The 19,750-nt window shown below is 36.9% G+C and overlaps 1 protein-coding gene and 1 pseudogene across 2 annotated transcripts in view; both read right to left on the bottom strand.

Moving 5' to 3' along the window:
- LOC306652372 (uncharacterized protein) overlaps nucleotides 1-19,750 on the bottom strand; it is a 131,659-nt gene that overhangs the window by 18,992 nt on the left and 92,917 nt on the right. The window lies entirely within an intron of this gene.
- LOC306652388 (bcl-2-like protein 13) lies at nucleotides 8,793-10,286 on the bottom strand (annotated as a pseudogene). Its single transcript has one exon. The product of its transcript is annotated as a bcl-2-like protein 13 (transcript).

The following is a 19,750-nucleotide window of genomic DNA, read 5'->3' as shown; positions in this document are numbered from 1 at the left end:
TCCTACTGGATGGTTTTGCTAGGGTTTCTGATAAGCTTTGAACTTAGGTGATAAACAATTCTTTACTTCTGCTCCTCCCCCTTCTATATTACAAAATGGTGGTTTTTTAAAGACCTGAATATTGTTCATTTGTGGTAAAAAACAGTATTTTAAGGGTGCTATAATAAACCAGGGGGAATATGTCATATTCATTAGTATTTTCCATAACTGCAAATTAAAATTCCTAATCCTTACTAAAAAAAAAAAAATCCAAAAACACATCTATAGGAGTTTCTCAGAAGTTTTTGCTCTGTGTCTTTTCTTTTGCTTTTTTTTTTTTTTTTTTTTTTTTGGGGGGAGTGAATGACTGGGGGATGTGCTATATTTTTAGAGCTTATTAAAGTATAATTGACATACATTAAAGTGTATTTATGAATTTTTTAAAAAAATTTTTAGTTGTCAACAGACTTTTATTTTATTTATTTATATGCAGTGCTGAGAATCGAACCTAGTGCTTCATACATACTAGGCAAGTATTCTGCCACTGAGCCACAACTCCAGCCCATTTTATGAGTTTTAACACATTTACACATCTGTGAAATGATCAAAAGTAAGAAAATGAACATATTTACCACGCTTAAGTTTTCTCATACCACTTTATAATCTTTGTAATCTCTCCTTCCCCACTCCAACTTTGCTTTTTTTAACACTGTAGTAAAATATATAACACACAAAATTTGCTTTGTTTCTTAAATGTTTATTAAAGTATTATATCATCTTATCATATGATTCAACTTAACTAAAACATATCTATCTTAAACATAGCAGATATTATCATACTAAAAAGAAAAAAAAAAAAACGGCTTTTTATTCCAAAAGTTAATACTGTTGATGTGGCTATCAAAGATATTTTAAAGCCAAGAAATACCTAAGGTCTCTATATAGTTCTCTAGATCTTGTGACACTAGCTCTGTTCCACTAGATTAAAAAAAAACAAAAAAGACACAAAGAATATAGACAAAACATATTTAACATACCACAAATGGGACTGGGGACAAGAAAAAGAAATTTCTGACCTATTAAATTAAATTTCTGAGCTATTAAATGCTATAGTAAGCCTGGCATGGTGACGAACGTCTGTAATCCCAGCTCAGGAGGCTGAGGCAGGAGGATCCTGAGTCCAGAGCCAGCCTCAGCAATGTCAGGGCACTCAGTAAGCAACTCAATGAGACCCTGTCTCTAAATGAAATACAAAATAGGGCTGGGAATGTAGCTCAGTGGTTGAGCCCCTGAACTCAATTCCCAGTACCAAAAAAAAAAAAAAGTTAAAGTAAAATTCACAAGCATAGAAAAAAAAATCAAGGCAGCCATTGTTATTATTAATATATATAAATTATATATTACATAAACCTTTGGTAAATAACAGTAATATTCTATCTCTATTTCAGTTGGTCACATATATTCTTTTAACAAAATCTCTCTCCATACTCTCATCAAATGGCTAAGGAAGAGAGTACTTTTAGTACTTTTTTTTAACCTATGTTCCATTTTGAGAAATGTAAAAATCTTTAACCTCACCTTGTCAGTATAGTGCAGTGATTAAGAAGTCCAGGTCTAAAATCAGATTACCTAAGTACGAATCCTGTCTCTACCACTAGGTACTTAGACAAATTCCTTAATCTCTCCACGTCTTATAAGTATTATCTGTCAAATGATGTTTAAGTGAGGTAATCCAGTACCTGGTGCAGTAATTTCTTATAAGTATTAGCTACTATTATTATTCAGTAGTAATTCTTGTCATTTTGTGCCTTAAGGTTATCTTCTATATATCCCTACATCCAAAGAGAAGTTTAAGTTTTCCCCTTTCATTATAACAATAAAATACCTGAAGAAAGCTATTTCATAAAGAAAAAAGGTTTATTTATCTAACAGTTTTGGAGGCTGAAAGCCCAAAATCAGTTGACTCCTTGTGTTCAATCTCTGGTGAAGGCCTACTGGCAGATGTCATCATAAACGTGGGAAAAATTTCAAGAGGAAGAGATCACATGGTCAGAAAGGAAACCAGGGAGAGGGGAGGGGTCAAGTTTATTCTTTTTATCATAACCCTCTTGAGAAACTTAACTCAGGGTCCTGCTAAGTTAATCCCTTTAAGGGAAAGGCCACCTATAATCTCCCACTACAAACCATCTCTTAAAGATCCCATCACCTCATACACTGCCACACTGGGGACCAAGCCTCCAACACATGAATGTTAAGGCATATATACTAAAACCATATATAAACCAGGTATGGTAACACAATTGTAATCACAGTGACTCAGGAGGCTGAGGGAAGAGAATAACAAATTCGGTGCCAGTCTCAGAAACTTAGGTAACTTAAATTAAAAATAAAAAAGGCTCAGTGGTAAAGTGAGCCTGAATTCAACTTGCAGTACTCCAAAAAACAAAAAACACATAAATGACAGCATTCCATGCCTGCCCCAACCCATAGTTTCATGTCTGATTTCATGATGCAAAATACATTCATTCCACCTCACAGTACCAAAGTGTTAACGAGTTCCAGCATCACTTAAAAGTCCAAGCCCAAAGTCTCATCTGAGACTCAAGGCAACCACTTACAGTTGTGAGTCCCTATAAAATTAAAAACAAGTTACAGACTTCTGGGATAAAATTGTGGAATAAGGATAAAATAAATACTCCTATTTCAAAAGGAAGATAGAGGCAGGTAGAAAAGAGCAATCAGCTCAAACAAAATCAATATCAAAACAAAAAACCAAAACCACAAAGCTCCAAGTCCAGGACATTATGCACACTGTAGCAAGGAGTGGACCCCCAAATCCTTGAGCAGCTATACCCCATGGCTTTGCAGGTCACAGGACACAGTTACTCTTTGGGGCTGGTTCTGCATGCTGCCTAGCAGGCACTGCATAGTGCTGGAAGCTGTACCTTTCAGGTCCCCACTGTGGAGGGAGGGAGGAAGGGAGGGAGGGAAGAAGGAAGGAAGGAAGGAAAGAAAAAGGAAGGAAAGAAAAGGAAGGAAGGAAGGAAGGAAGGAAGGAAGGAAGGAAGGAAGGAAGGAAGGAAGGAAGGAAGGAAGGAAGGAGGAGTTTACTTATTTCATGGTTTGGAGGTTCAAGGCCCACATCTGGTTAGTGATAGCCTTCTTGCTAGCAGTATCTTGGGGTGGCACAGGGCATCACATAGCCACAGACAAAGAACATGCATGTATGTTTTGGTTTTTCTCTCTCTTCTTATAAAGCCAACAGTATTAAATCATGGGGCTCCACACTGATGACCTTATCTAGTCCTAATCTCCTTCCAAACATCTCTACCACCTATAAACACTATAGCTGGATTAAGTTTTCATCCTTGTAATACCCCACAATGGGGATTCATTTCAACACATGAACTCCTGGGGGGCACACTCAAACCATATTTAAACCACAGTACTCCAGTTATAAAAAGTATACTTTCAATGCAAAAGTATCATGTAACATGTAGTACACTACATCTCCCCCATCCTTACCCCTATTCCATTTAAAAATCACTATTCCAGCAAGAACTCTTTTGGTGTCTGATGTCAAATTACAATGAAGAAACACTACTATCTCTACTATTAGTACTTATATAGCACCTGTATGCCCAAACACTTAAAAATTATTAAAACTCTTAATGTTTGTTTGTTTTTGGTACCAAGAATTGAACTCAGGGGCACTCATCACTAGGACACATCCCTAGCCCTTTTTTGTATTTTATTTAGAGACTTCTTTCTCACTAAGTTGCTTAGGGCCTTGTTAAATTGCTGAGGCTGGTTTTGAACTTGTCATGCTCCTGCCTCAGCCTCTCAAGCCACTAGGGTTATAGGCGTGCACCACCATGCCTGGCTAATGAGATAGGAATTATTTTTATCACTACATTATAGATGAGAAAACTGAGGCACAGAAGGTCACACAACTAGTAAATGGTCAAGGTAGAAATGAAATTCAATCAGTTGGCTTCAGAAAACACTAATGTACAATTACTATACTATACAACATTATATAAGAGGTACCTGATATCTGAATGTTTATCCTGTAAAAATAAAGACAACAGAAAATTGGTTGGAAGACACAAAGACAGATTTTTTAATTTTTTTTTTTTAGTTGTCGATGGACCTTTATTTAATTTATTTATTTTTATGTGGTGCTGAAGATTGAACCCAGTGCCTTGCATATACTAGGCAAGCACTCTACCACTGAGCCACAACCCTAGCCCAAGACACAGATTTTAACTAAACACACCACAATCCACCTTGTAAGGAATAGGATTATCTGAAAAGGGACTCAGTTACCCCTGAAGGTACTGCATCTTGGCATGCCAAGACACTCCAGCAGATGTTTTCACGAGAGATAGTTTTCTGCTACAAAAAAGCTCAAGACAAAGCAAAATATGTAGAAAATTTTTCTAACCCACTTTTTGGACAAGACCATAACAAACTATCACCTGTGATAATATAGAGATGCCAATTGACACCTAAATTCCCCTGCCCCAGAAACCTACAGTTGTACTGCTTGCTTTTATAAGCAGATGTTTGCTTAGAAAATATTTTACAATGATCTGTTCAAAGAACCTATGATAGTCTGAATCAGTACTGAATCTGAGAAATTATGGAGAACTAAAAAAGTTAAGAAGATTAGAACTGGACAATGTCTCAGAAGTCAAAGGAGAACTTCTGAAACTAAAACTGAACCCCTGTAGAATATTCTACTCTGTCAACATATTTGCTTTAGATAATTATATTATTATGACAAATGAATGGGAAAGAAAACAGCTATGTGCTTCAAACCTGAAAAGTGAGCATAATTGTCACTGGTATTTCTTAAAGTTATCAAAGATACTACTTCATATATTTTTTTAATTATATAAGGCCCTGGGTTCAATCCCCAGCACCAAAGAATAAAATAAAAAGAGTACATTTAAACATTTTCAGGAATAGGAAGGTTACTATCTCATAAGAAACTTGTTTTGATAAATGAAGATAACATTGTATCACTAATAACTAACAAATTATTCTCAAATAGATGAAATGTGCTTTCTGAGGTGGGAAGCCTCAACTCAAAGGGCTAATACTGTTCCATTGGGCAATTAAAAAAAAGTACAAGGCCTGTCTTTTATCATAGCCTTTCAAATACATGAAAATATAACTCATGTTCCTCAAGTCTCCCCTTTCCATAGCTAAACACTTCCTATGACTGCTCCTCAAGATTCCTTCACCATCTCTTAACCTCTTCCAAACATACAGTATGTCCCCATTGTTGTTAACCTGGGTTCCCAGAAGTGAAACCAATGATTTTTAATTGGCCTAAAGGAGGAGCAAATTAGAACAAGACTTTCTCTTCCAGATATTACATGTCAAATCCTGAAATATGGGCTGGTAATGTGGCTCAGTGGTAAAGCATTTGCGTGGAATGCATGAGGCCCTGGGTGATCCTCAGCACTACAAAACAGCAACAACAACAACAACATACAAGCAAAAGAAAAACTAAAATAATTTCAAATGAGAGGAATGAATGGCTTTAGACTGATCATTCGAACTTCTTTAAGAGCAAAAATTTTTACTTCAACAATTTGGATGGAAATAGTTCTGAAAATGTTCCACATTCTGCTTTCATTAGTTATTAACCTTTCTTGACAACTTTGGAACTCTGGCCTGACCAAGTTACATAAAGCTGGGCTTTCAAGTTATGTTATCCTTTCTATCATTTCTGTGATTATTCTCTAGCTTCCAACCATCATTTTCCAATATTGCCTATACCCTACTACCTCTAATTTCCAACATGCAGATCATTTTGTAAAAATGTTTGTTGAATGAATAAATGATATGCACATTAACTATACTTGTTCTATAATAATACTCTAGTAAAAACACTAGAGGAAGAATCTGTAAATAATAAGCGCCAGGACTTCGTGTCATATATTTTGACCTACCCACTGAAAGCAGGCCATAAGTGAGGAATTTATTCCTGGACACCCACCAATGAAGTTCAATATTATAGTAGCATTCTGAGACATCACTGGTGTTGAAGTATACTATTTATTTAAAACCTCTAAGCCTTTTTTATATGAACTTCTCAAACTAGACTTCCACTATGTACTTATTTGCCTCTCTCCTCATTGAGATCCACCATTAATACTCCTTATATAAAATACAATGAAATTATCTTCAGAAAATAGAATATAGGCTGTATTTAGAATTCTTAGTAGTTACAGTATTCAATAGGATGTAAATCCATTTCACAGTGCAAACATACAATCCATATTTTTACATGATAGCCCCAAAGACTATAATGATAATTATGATTATAATAATTATAACTAGCTGGGAGCAGTGGTGCAGGCCTGCAATCCCAGCTATTCAGGAAGCCAAGGCAGGAAAATTGCAAGTTTCAGGCCATCCTGGGCAACATAGCAAGAACCTGTCTCAAAAAGAAAAAAAAAAAAAAAAAAAAAACAAAGGATTGGAGATGTAGCTTAGAGGTAGAGTGCCCCTGAGTTCAATCCCTGGTACTGCAAAATAATAATACTGATGGTTATTATTATTGTTTTATATAAATATACTTGTATTTATATTAATTGTATTAATTTATTATTATAATTATAACTAACAGAGTACTTCTTATGTCAGTAAGTTTTACATATATTAAATAATTTAATTCTCACAATAATCCTACAGATAATGCTATTATCTTTATTTTATACATGAGGAAATACAGCTAGGTTAAATGATTTGACTGAAATCACTCACACACCTAGCACAGAGCCAAAACAGGATTTTTTTCTATATTCCAATAAAACTTTACTTAGAAAACACAGGCAGTGAGCTCATGGACTATAGTTCACTGAATTCTCAAAACAGTATTTGAACTCAGAAATTTTGACTTAAGGGTCTATGCTCTTAACTACAACACTTACTGAGTATTATATAATACAGTCACAGATCATGATCACCTATTGAACTTTGACCAGGATACACTATGTCAGGCAGGAATTTAATTTCACTTTTCATAAAATTGGCCTCCCTTCTGAGCATATCACTGGCAGAGTACTTAGGCATGCCAGGGGCTCGTTTTGGTTTAATCCAGAGTAAAAGAGTGGAGAGGGCACTATACCAGGAATCACAACATATAAACTGGGATTTAATTCTAGGTCCTCTTAGTTCCTTAACTGCAGGCTAAGGTAAATCCCTTGATGCTATGGGTTTCTTCATGTGACTAATAAAGGTTCTGATCAAATGTAGTTACCTTCTGATACATGGTAAGAATCAAATGAGAAATCAGACTATAATTACTAGATACCTGTTTGCCTTTATAGCATTCAATCATTCTGCTCTGAAAAGAGCCCGTTTTCATCTGGAAACTCTCATCTGTTCAGTGTGGATTCACCTTCAGTCCTAGTGTCAGAATGTGCCAAACCTAACCCAAGTAGCATATCAAGCTCTGTGGTCAGAGATTACCAGGGTGAGGGGGTTGTGGGAGTCGGGAGGGCTGTAATATGTGACCTAAGTAAATTCAATCAGAGCAAATCTCAGGGCTCTCCCAATGGGAATGCTTGGACAAAGATTATCACTTCTTTCTTTGTGTATTTAAACCTGGGGAAGTGGCTCTAGGAACAATTCTGTAACTACCTAGTGGTTGGTCATCCTGTAACCAGAAGGAAAGTCTTTCTGGAGATAATCAACACAAAGAAAGCAGGGCTGTTGATGATGATAAACCAGATCAATAACTGTTTGATTATGCCAACTAATACATACTCCTTTTGCTGAAGCCTGTTAACCCGTTTGTTTGTTTTAACACTTGGAAGAATAAAACTCATTAATTCAAACATGCAAAACCTAGTGATAAGCCCTAGTGTACAGTGATTGCCCAATGTTTCACTGAATTGGTGTAGTAATAGAAAGTTGCTTTGAATTTCTTAAAAAGCATTTTGCTTCATCTATTTACTCTATTTCTTATCTATTTATACTATTTGTTATCTAATTACATACACTTCTTCCATTTTTCTTGACTGGCTCTCTATCCCTAACCCTAGTTCTTCTATTTTTCTAAAGATAACTTTTGTGTTTTATATTTCACATTATATTTTAAACTGAAGTCCTAAGATTTTTTTAATTTTGAATACATATATTTTAATATACACCTATGTTATATATTCTTTGAGTTTAAAAATATATCTAATGCAGGGCTGGGGCTGAACTTCAGTGGCAGAGTGCTTGCCTAGCATGTGAGAGGCACTGGGTTTGATTCTTAGCATCACATAAAAATAAGCCAATACAATAAAGGTATGCTGTCCATCTACAACTACCCAAAAATTTAAAATATATATATATATATATATATATATATATATATATATATGTATATATATACACACATATTATAATAACTCTACTATAATAATAACATACTATAATAATAACTCTAAAAGAGTTTATAAATTAAAAAGATTAATCCTCATACCTTTCCTCTAGACTAGTAATATTTAAACTTTGACTTTTTAGGTCTCTCAAGTATTTTGTTTTTTTCATTTCTCAATAGCCCTCATATCTACTAACTCTTATGCACCACCATAGAATGTGGAATAATTTAATAACAGTGCTTAAAAATGAAAAAAATTGCTCTCCACTTTCCTTAATGTTCCAACAGATGCCACCTAGACACATTAACTTTGCCATTGTGCCAGTATAGAGAAAAGGTATGTGAAAGGAGAAAGTATAATAAGCACATCATAATCTTTTTTTTCTATTTTACTATACTTTCATTTTTATTAGTTTCTAGCTTTAATATGGTCAGATCCATATCTAGGAAGGAAGTCCACTATTAGAATGTCAAAGTAGTTCCATGGACAGATGTGCAACCCTAAAGTTTAGCAATATCTGGGATATAGATATATTCTGAAATACAGATATCTAAAATGTAATGTTAATACCACATTATAATGCATAAAACCCCAACCATTATATTTATGTTGGCCAACTACAATCACAGTAAAAATTGGTTAGGACAAGTGTGATGGCTTGTGTTTACAACACAGTTAAATTCATCTGTTGAAATCTGATATCACAACAAATAATAGAAACCATCAAATCTTTGTTAGAACAGTTAAACCAACTCTTAGAGGCAAAGTTGTCATTCAAAACACAGAAATGCTTTGGGAAAGCAAAAGGAAAAAGAAGTGAAGAAAAGTGAGAAATGAAATGACACAGTTCACCTAAAACAAACAATCTAGCCCTGCATGAGAGATCCCAAACTACTTAGAGAAGCACATTTTCACTCAGAAATGGTAACTCCCTGGCTGAGGAGCACTTGCAAAGCTTTATGCAGAGGTTCTCTCAGTTTCTGCGATACTTGTTCTCCAAAATGGGCCAAGCAGTCTTCTACAGAGCTTTCTGAGTTAGCAGGGCTAAACATTGGAGAAGTGTGATGGTTAAAGTCTGTGCTGAAGGCTTCAGAAATTTCTTTGTCCAGGGACTTTAGCTCTTCTTCAATTTCAGATTTAACTTTTAAATATAGTTCTGGGTCCAGAGATTGTGAAATTATAACTAGTTGAACCCCTTGGGGTGAAAGATGTTGCTCTTAAAGCTTCTCCTGAGGGTGTCCCAAGTAGGTGAAAGCAACATACTTTGTTTCATAGTGACATCCTAGAGGCATGGTAGTAGAGGATGCCATTGGGTCAACAGAGCTTCTAAGAGGTCTACTCTCAGATGTGAAAAACTTGTAATCCAAGCTGCTTGGGAGGTCAGCCTGTGTAGCTTAGGGAGACCCTGTCTGGCCCTGGCCCCTGCCCAAGAAAAGATGAAAGAGGTGTGGCAGTTGCTTCAGACAAGGTCCCCAAGTGGTGGTGAATGCTTGGACCCATGGTCCTAATCTACTGCTGACACCATGTTGGAGGGTGCACATCATAATATCTTGACAGCTTCTTAAGTCATTACACTGAAACTTAGCTGGACCTAAAACCTCATCACCTTTACAACATTCACAATTGCCCAGTAACCATTTAAATATATCAAGCAATAAGGATAACACTTCTCAGACTGTTTATGATAACTGCACCTTTGTAATCAACCAATACCATTCAAGGAAAGATGCAGTGATAGCCCTGGAAAAGAAGATGACTTCAAATATCTACATTCAAGAGGAAAAAAAGGTACATATACACAGAGACTGCCTTAATATCTTTCTTTGTCCAGTGGGAGACAGGATTTGGGAATGATGGCACCTTTCCAGAGCCAATACAGGTAAAAATGGGGCAGCTGATTACCTAAATGCCCTGCAGATGAATTATGTCATATTCTTTCAGTCATAGTACCTACATTAATTAATCAGGAAAGAAAAGCAATCAGACATAAAATACAGAACCTCCCTCATGAGCCCTATAAGAGTAGAATTTCCTGTTTCCTCACAGAAAAATTTATCAAAAGACTTATAAAAGAGAGCTGAAGGGGTCTGACAGCCAGAATGCAGCATTTGTAAGGCATCAAACACTGCTACCCATTTAGTCTCTAGATAAATCACTTTATCTTAGTCACTGAAATTCTCTATTTGAGCACAGATTGTAAATAGGAATATTAAATGCCCACCTGCCTACCACCACCACTGTCATCCAGCCTATGAGCACTTCAGAGTCTCCAAAGTTCTCTCATGATACAAAATGCAGCATGTGCCTGTGATTGTTTTTACTCAGATTCATAAAACCTGGCATAATTTCTGCTGACTCATCTCCTTGTACACACTGCTCCCCTTGTTCACCTGCTAGAAAAGTGGAAAATGTGTTTGTGAGGGGGCAGGCTAGTAGTGAGAAGACACCAAGGACACAGCTTATTAAGTGTTTTTTCAATATCAATGTCTTAAAGGAGATGAAATCTGGGGGCTAATGTTCATGTCTTTTTTCTTTAATAAATTTTTTTTGTAGTTGTAGATGGACGAAATGCCTTTATTTTATTTATTTTTATATAGTGCTAAGGATCAAACCCAATGTCTCACACATTAGGCAAGCACTCTGGAACTGAGCTAAGCCCCAGTCCCATGTCTGTGTCTTAATGATGAAAGTCTTACTGATAAGCACAGTTTTATGGACTTCAACCTAATCCCCCTCCATTCCACTTCCTTTTAGATCTGGCAAGCAATACAGGGCAAAAGAGGAGGTCAACTCAGTTTCCTAAACTATGTAACAATCTTAATAGTAGCAAGTTATAATTAGGCTTCCACAATCCAAAAATCTGATTCAAACTTTGCATTCCATTCCTACTTTCCCTCATCTCTGGACCTACATTATCTTCCTAGTAAAACTCTCTATTCAGCATTTTTCTGCTGGTATACCAATGCCCAGTTCCAAGGCTGACTAAGCGAGCCTTTTTCCTATGTGAGATCTTTACCTGCTTCTACATGGTGGCACTTTAAAAAGTGGTGCTCTAAAAAGGCAAGCTCTGTAAATTCCAAGAGGTGCATTTAATGCTGTTGGCCTTCATTAATCATGCCATGCTGTACGTTCAGGCCTTTCAGCAGGTAACAGTACAGTGGCATCACCAACTGTGGAAAGTCCTTTGAAGCTTGAAGAGGATATGGTTAACCCAAAATAGGAAGAAGAACTGGATTCAAGAACCAGCAGACCTCCTAGATCAGGAGTTGAAAAACTACATTTGGTGCCAAAGATGGTCCACTTCCTGTTTTTGAAATTCAAGTTTTACTGGAAAACAGCCATGCTCATTCACCAATATATTGTCCCTGGCTGCTTCTGTGCTACAATGGAAATGAGTAGCTGCAACAGAAACTATATGACCTGCAATGTCTGAAACATTTACTATCTAGCCCTTTACCAAAGAAATCTGCCAACTCCCATTCTCCCAGTTTTAACAATAATTTGGTGACAAATTTTCCTAGATCTGTACAACTTCAAGTGGAAACAGTGCTAAGAATAGGATTATTTGAAGAAATAATTTTCTAATTTAGGACTACTATAGTTTAAGTAACTAGTCCATATATATTACCACACTATATAGAGTAAATCAAAAGAATGCCTTATTTGAGAACTTCTAAATATAAAGGTGAATTTCACAACATCGCCTGCACTGATAGATTAGTTTTAAGCTAAAATTCAATGTTATTCCTCAATATCTGAGACCCTTAAATTGCTACATCGAAGATCTTAGCTTTGAACTTGATCTCTTCCCTCTAATTTCTCCAGAGAAACCCTTATTCAACAAACACTGATTGGCCATTACTCTGTGCCAGACCCTGTTTTAGCCATGGAACAAAATAAAAATTATGCTTGGAACTGGTTACATATTTTAGGAAAGAGACTATCCTAAAAATACCAAGGGACAATGTATCACTTCTTAACAGTTCAACAATTTTACTCTGCCACTACTCTATCAGAAGATTCTGTAAGTAAACCCTGTGTGCTCTTCCTAGAGCAGGTTAGAAAACTTATTTCTCTAAGGCAGGGTCTATGATAGAAATCGAAAGTCTGTGAATTTGGACCCAGAAAAGTTACATATCTATTTTCACTAACTTTTGATCAAATCACCATTTCTTTCAGTTATGAACATAAGCCACAAATGTAATAGTAGACTTAGTAGACAAATATACTGCCACCAATAGGAATCATAAATAATTTATTTCTTAGTTGCAGATAGACAAAATACATTTTATTTTTGATTATTTTTATGTGGTGCTGAGGATTGAACCCAGTGTCTCACACATGCTAAGTAAGTGCTCTACCACTGAGTTACAACCCCAGCCCAAATTCTTATTTTACACTTGCTACAAATTCTCTTCAAATGGTGTTGAAACTCAAAATCATCTTAAAATTACTATAGTTATAAGATCTACTGATAGATTATAAACATTATTTACTGTGTTAATAAAAAGCACAAAAAATAAACTTAAAAAGCACACACAGTGCTATATCATATACTTAAAATATTTTGATACGTATTCCTATTGGCTTTTCTTATAATTCTATGTATTGTTTTGCATATAAAAATATTATTCCAAGCCAGGTACAATGGCCCATCCCTGTAATCCCAGCTACTCAGGAGGCAGAAGCAGGAGGACCATGAGTTCAAGGCTACCTTGGGCAACAAAGTGACACCCCATTTCAAAAGATTGCACAAGGTTTTTCACCATACTGCCACAGGGATCATAACAAAAAAGATTAATACTCCTGTTTTAGGACCAAAAAGCAAGCAACATAATCATACCTCCATTAGTTACATCTAATATAACTCTGCAAATTGAAAAATAAACAACTGTTTTCATGGTCTCTAGTATAAAGCAAAGACCAAACACCACTATTTTTAGAAGCCCTCACTTCAAAACTGGTTTGTAAATACTTGTGAATGTGATATAACAGCCTAGCAGATCCTTGAGTTCCCTTAGCTCATTGGCAGTCATCCTACTTCAAATATAGAAAGCCTCAAACTAACAAAACTTTCAACTTGTGATTACAAAAAGAAAGAAGGAAAAAGATTTTTTTTTTTTAAAAAAAGAAGCATAATATATACCGATCTACTCATTGGTTTGTAAATAGTAAAATACAGATAATTCAATTATCTAGGAAAACTAAAAGAAGAGAAATTGCGATAAAACTTTCCATAATCACAAAATGAGTCAATGTTGACATCAGATAAAGTAACCTAGGACTTCTGAATCCAAGACTCTATTGGAATAAACGATTCTCCTTAAAGAATCACATATCCAAAGAGGAGCTCCCCAAGGAAAATAAAACCCCAACTATTTACACAAAGAGAAATTGGGGAAACAGTTCATTCTCTGATAATCAAGCTATCATGTTGGATTTTAAAAATATTTTGCTTAGATGGACAGACTGCTTTTATTTATTTATTTTTATGTGGTGCTGCTAAGGATTGAACCCAGTGCCTCACACATACTAGGCAAGCAGTCTGCCACTGAGCTATATAGTCCCAGTCCTATCATATTGGTTTTCAAAGAGAATGTACAAAGCAGACTAGGTCAAAAAGAATCATTTCATTCAGCCAACAAAAAGGACCCCAAAGGGAGTAATGCAGTCCCCAAGCCTAAGTGTCTTCCCTTCTATAGTCTGTTACCTTGAAATATATATTGTTCTAGCTTGAGTAGTTCCTTTGAGTTATATAAAATGTAAGTCAAATAAACATATATAATCCTGGAAAAAGGTGTAACTGGCATTTTTTGAGGGAAGCCCATTCCCTACCATTCCCAATTCATTCCCATTTAAGAAACTTTCTTAACACTCTTCCTTCTATTACAAAGCGTATGCATGTACAGGGGGCAGGGATAGCTATTAAATATTAACAGAGTGTGTGATAAGCTAAAATGACTTCAAGCTTCTTAAATAATTTTTAAGCTGCTAGGTGGCAAAATCAGTAGCACCTTCTACAAAGGAGGGTGTAACAACACTCAGTTAATTTCATCACTAATAGCCCTCTTAAGAGGGAATGAAATGAAACCATCTAAATGCACACTTGAAAAAAAAGGGGGTGAATGAGTAAGAAAAAACCTGCAACTGAAACATCATTTGAAATACCTACAGTGTGCCATCATTCCAGTATGTTAGGCTAAGCCTCTAGTACATAAATCACCAAGTTGGATAGCTAAATACATTAAAGCCTCTCCCACGTGGCACTCTAGTCACCATTGCTGATCGACCCACCTTTTGTCTTTCTTTCCCATAATGTCCATGCTTTCGTGTACCTTTCTTTCCCATAATGTTCATCATCTGTTTACCATTACTGCACCAAATCCCATTTATCATTATCTTTTTACTAACAACTCCATGTACTTGCAGAATCATTAAATATTAATATCAAATAAGATCTGAAGGTCATACCTCCTTACCTCCATTTTATTCTCAGCAGAATGTTTTCTGTCTCTATTTTCAGTTCCTTTCCCAGGCCTTGCCTACCCTCAAACTTTCCCCTTCCTCAGTGTCTATTTCTAACAGTTTCTTCTACCACAAACTTCTAAATATTCACTGCTTCAATAAATGTCACTATCCTTATTTCAACATACCTTCTGGTTTTCTCAACTAAGATCCCAAAATTTCAGCCTTTAGTCATAACTAGTCACTTCAATTACATTCAGGAAACCTCCAGATAAGTCAATCAGATAAAGCCAGTATCCCAAGCACAGATCCCATTTTTCCAATTGCATCTCTGTACTTTCAAACAAGGCCCTAATCATAGAATTATAGAATTATTACTTTTAGGGTCTGAAAGAAAACTTAGAAATAACCTGATTCACGTTTCTCAAATCTTTTTACTACACTTTACTTCACACATTTTATGATGTAGAAAGTATTTTACATCATAATCTCATACACACGTAAGTGAAGCACATTTTATGAAATAATACCCTTTCTATGTAAATACACTTAAAATTTCTATCTGATTCCATTTTGAAAAAAAATCAGGTGCCATCCACTAACATGATTTCACACCCAGATACTAGGATGGAACTCATAGTTTGGCAGACATTAATGAAAGTCTAAACTTCCTATTCACTTATAAAGAAACTAACTCAGTGGTGAGGTAAATTTCCTAACCACAAAAAGTTTGTTCATAAAATTAAACTCAGGTCTGCCTGATAAGTCCCAGACCAGTGTGCTTTCCACTAAAGACCTCTGTCTAGCCACAGTCACTCAATCACACACTGTACCACAACCCTGTCACAATCCTACTACATTACCATCCCCAAGTACTGGTCTCACCCTCTTCTCCAAGTCAGTCCCTCAAAGTGACTGCTCCTTGGTCAGAGTGCCCTCGCAGTCGCTGCTCCATGTTCCCTTCGCTCAGTCACTATCACTCAGGATCCATCGATCAGAGTCTCCTTGGGAGTCACTGCCCCGTGGTCACAGTTCCCTTGCAGTCAGTGCCTCATACTTCCCTTCTCGGTCACGGTCCCATCGCAGCCTCTCCCTGGTGCTCCTCGAGGTCAGAGTCCTTCTCATTCACTGCTCCTGGGTAGCAGACTCCTCATAAGGAGCTACAACTGAATCACAGTCCCCTCGCTGTCACTATCCCTCGGTCGCAGTGGCCTCGCAGCCCCTGCTTCACACTCCTCGCTCTCACTGACCCACTCCTCAGGCTCCTCGCAGTCCCGGCCCCACAGTTTATGCTCTCAGAGCCGCAAACATATGCACACAGTGGGTTCTCACCAGCAGCTCACGCTCCCCCAGCGCCTATCCCGTCGGGTTTCTTCCTGGCTCCGAGTCACCGACCAGGGAATTTGAGAAGGTTGCGGGAAGACGCCCCCGGAAGGCAGCGGACGGAACAGCAGGCCGGAAGTCCCGCCCACTGCCTTTCCTCTTGTCAATCCGATCACTTCTCCCTGAAACCTTGACCGCTGACTCGGTAGTTCTGCTTTCACAGGGGTGAAATGACCCTGCAGAAACACCTAAGGCAGGAGATAGGAGTGGCCAAGTAAGGGTCAGTTTCCATCCGGAACCCGAGCATGTGTGACGATGCCTCCTCCTCGGGGGACATGGATGTGCACTGCAACCCTTTCTGCAGTCGGTCAAGAAGCGCTACTCGGCGGTTCCGTGCTGGCCCACCCCGACCCCTGGTGGTCCTTCCTACTGGTAGACCAGCTTCTAGCGCGGCGCGGGACGCTGGCACCCCGCGTTCACATACAGATGGCCCAGACGCTCGAGTCTACGACTTTTACCACCTTGGCGATGGAAGGAGAACTTGTTCGCTAACAAGTCCTCATTTCCTTTCTTCCTGTTATTTTTGTCCCAGGTTGATGCACCAAAAAATGGAACCGACTGAAAAATTCACCGATAGGAACCAAATGAAAGCTCATCGTGCTGCAGTGGAATGAATGCAAGGAGGGCACTTGTAGGGAAAAGCACGCAGCAGGGGGTGTGGTGAAGAGAAACATTTTCCTTTTACAAAAATGAACTTTTGCGAAGTGGTGGGGGAGGTTCCTTTTGATTCTGTAGACACAAGGCAAGTGGATACACAGTATTATGGGAAAAAGATGTAAAGGAACTTTTAAAGATATTTACTTTTTTTTTTTTCTTTATTCTACATGCTTTACTTTAAAGTGACTGAGAAGAGTGTGAATAAACTCGAGCCTTCAAGGAGAAAAAGGATTTAAAACTGACCCTCTTCCATTTGAATTTCAAGTAGGTATTTAAACTTGGCTGATAGACTAAAGCGCCCCAAATAAGGACAGCTAGCAGGAGAAGACTCCACGGCCTGTAAGGGAAACATCACTACCAAGACAGGGAAACATCACTACCAAGATTGTTTAGCTGGGCACAGTGGTACACTACTGTAATCCTAGGGACTCGGGAGGGCTTTTGACAGGATGATGGCAAATTCAAGGCCCTCACAGCAATTTAGCAAGACCCTGACTCAAAACAAAAAAATAAAAATGACTGGGGACATAGCTCAGTGGTGAAGCACCCCAGGGTTCAATCCCCCAAAACAAATACCTAAAGTTTTTAATAGTAACCAATTTAGGGATCTCAGAAAGCCTTGAGGGAGTTTGACATTTCTCAGATTAGCACTGGACAAACCCTGGAGAAATGCGTGTGTGTTTAAGCTAATTAGGTGTGTAAATCCGAATGTCAGTAGATGAGCAAAAACACTGGGTGAGAGAGAGAAATACAATTCAAAGTATAGGGAAAGCTTGGTGCACAAATAAATTAATCTGTATTTTTATTGTAGTGAAAAATTAGAAATGAGTTGCTCACTACAGAAATGGCAAAAAACAACAGTAGTATAACCTACAGGAATAAATGTAGCTATTAAATTTTGCTCCTGAAAATCATAATGAAAATAAAATGACATAAAACTACTCATGACATTATGAGAAGTTTAAAAAACAGAGTACAACATTTTATATATGGTTTTTAAAAACCCTGCAAATTAAAAAAAAAAGTGATAGAAAATATACCAAAATATTTACAATTGGTTATCTTTGAATAACAAAATTGGGTTTTTTCACTACTTTCCAAATACAATAAGAACAGTCTAACACAATCAAAATATTAAAAATATAAGCCTAAAACACAACAGATCCAGTTTTTATCTTTATTTTGTCCAGATATTTAACAGAATAAAAAAGTGTCAGATTTCTTCTTGGTCATTACTTTTCCCAACTTTTTCACAGGCTCAATAGTAGAAGCACCCAAATGCTGCTGCAACATAAACAGTCCTAAAAAAACACAGAAATTCAGAATGTTAGGGCTAATAAGGAAATAAGGGCAGCACAAGCAATTGAAAATAACACATCTCAAATCTCTGTCAATTTTTAGTCTTGAATTTTCCCTTCAATTTAAAAAAAGGGCCAGGCACAGTGGCATATACTTGTAACCCCAGTGACTCAGGAGGCTGAGGCAGGAGGATCACAAATTCAAAGCCAGTCTCAGCAAAAGCGAGATGCTAAGCATTTCAATGAGACGCTGTCTCTAAATAAAATACAAAAAAAGGGCTGGGGATGTAGCTCACTGTTTAAGCACCCCAGGTTCAATCCCTGGTACCAAAAAAAAAATGTTTTTTCAGTTTTCTAAAGTACAGCTATAAAGTTTCTTGCCTCTGTGTAAGTACAAAATTGCTTACTAAAAGGGTAGGATAGGTAAAGAATTAGATTTTCTGAATGAATTAAATATGAACTAATGAACTTTAGGAAATGAATAATTATTCACCAAAGTAAAATAATATATGAAATGCTTTTAAGTTCTTGGAGCAAATGTGTTACCTAGCCGAAGAAACTATAGTATACTATCACTGATAATAAGTACAAACAGAGAAACAACATGTATCCCATTTGTTTACAATAAAAAATAAATAAACAAATAAATAAAAGAACAACAGCACTTTTTTTTTTTTTTTTTTTTTTTGAAATCACATAAGGGAGTTTATTAAGCAGAGTATCTCCCTGTAGGGTAAGAGAGAAAATGAGAGGAAAAGAAAAAGGAAAGAGAAAGGAGACACGCTAGAGAGAGTGGAAAAGCGAGGAGGAGAGAGAAAGGGGGTAGGAAAGTGAAAGCAAGAGAAAAGATCTCAGTACTTTATCATAAATTCTAGATAAGGAAATAGTCTCTGAGTGTTTTTTTCTTAACTGATAAAAAGTCACTTGTCCATCTTTTAGCTCTAAATCTCAAAATGCTTTCAAAATCTAGTTCAACTTGTTAAAACATTTTTTAGGTACTTGTTACAGGAGTTCCTCCTGCCTTAGCAATGCCTGATGTGCCAAATTCACCTCCAGCCTGGTAGTGATGGGAGAAAAGTAATCTAAACTCAAGTGCCTGGTTATTCAACAAAATCAAAATTCGTTTGGATATTTTCAAGCTGTGTTCTACAACAGTACTATCTGTGGTGAAGTACCTGTTTTGGGTTTTGTTTTAATTTCCTTTCCCTCATGGACTCACATTTTTCTAAAAACCTGGCAGTCAGCAGAACCATGTGAGGAACTTCTTTTAAAAATTCAGATTCACTGATCCAAACTCTGGCTTATTTGATCAGAATCTGAGTAAGGCCCCTGGCATCTGTATTTTAAACTAGTTCCCAAATTATTCTTAGGCAGTCACAGCCAGTCTTTGGGAAAATCCACTTCTTAATAGTCTAAATATAGTCTCAGAAAAATCCAATGACTTACCTAAAGTTATACAATGGGAAAGTGACAGTTGGAAATAGAACTCCTCATTCCTAATTTATTCAGTCCAATTTCTGTTCTACTGTAACTCTGACTGTCCTAATTCACAACCTGGGAGTATCAGAGGATTGG

The sequence above is a fragment of the Sciurus vulgaris genome (assembly GCF_902686455.1).
Source record: "Sciurus vulgaris genome assembly, contig: HiC_scaffold_181_arrow_ctg1, whole genome shotgun sequence".
Lineage (NCBI taxonomy): Eukaryota > Metazoa > Chordata > Mammalia > Rodentia > Sciuridae > Sciurus > Sciurus vulgaris.
This window is presented reverse-complemented; position numbering and strand designations above follow the sequence as displayed.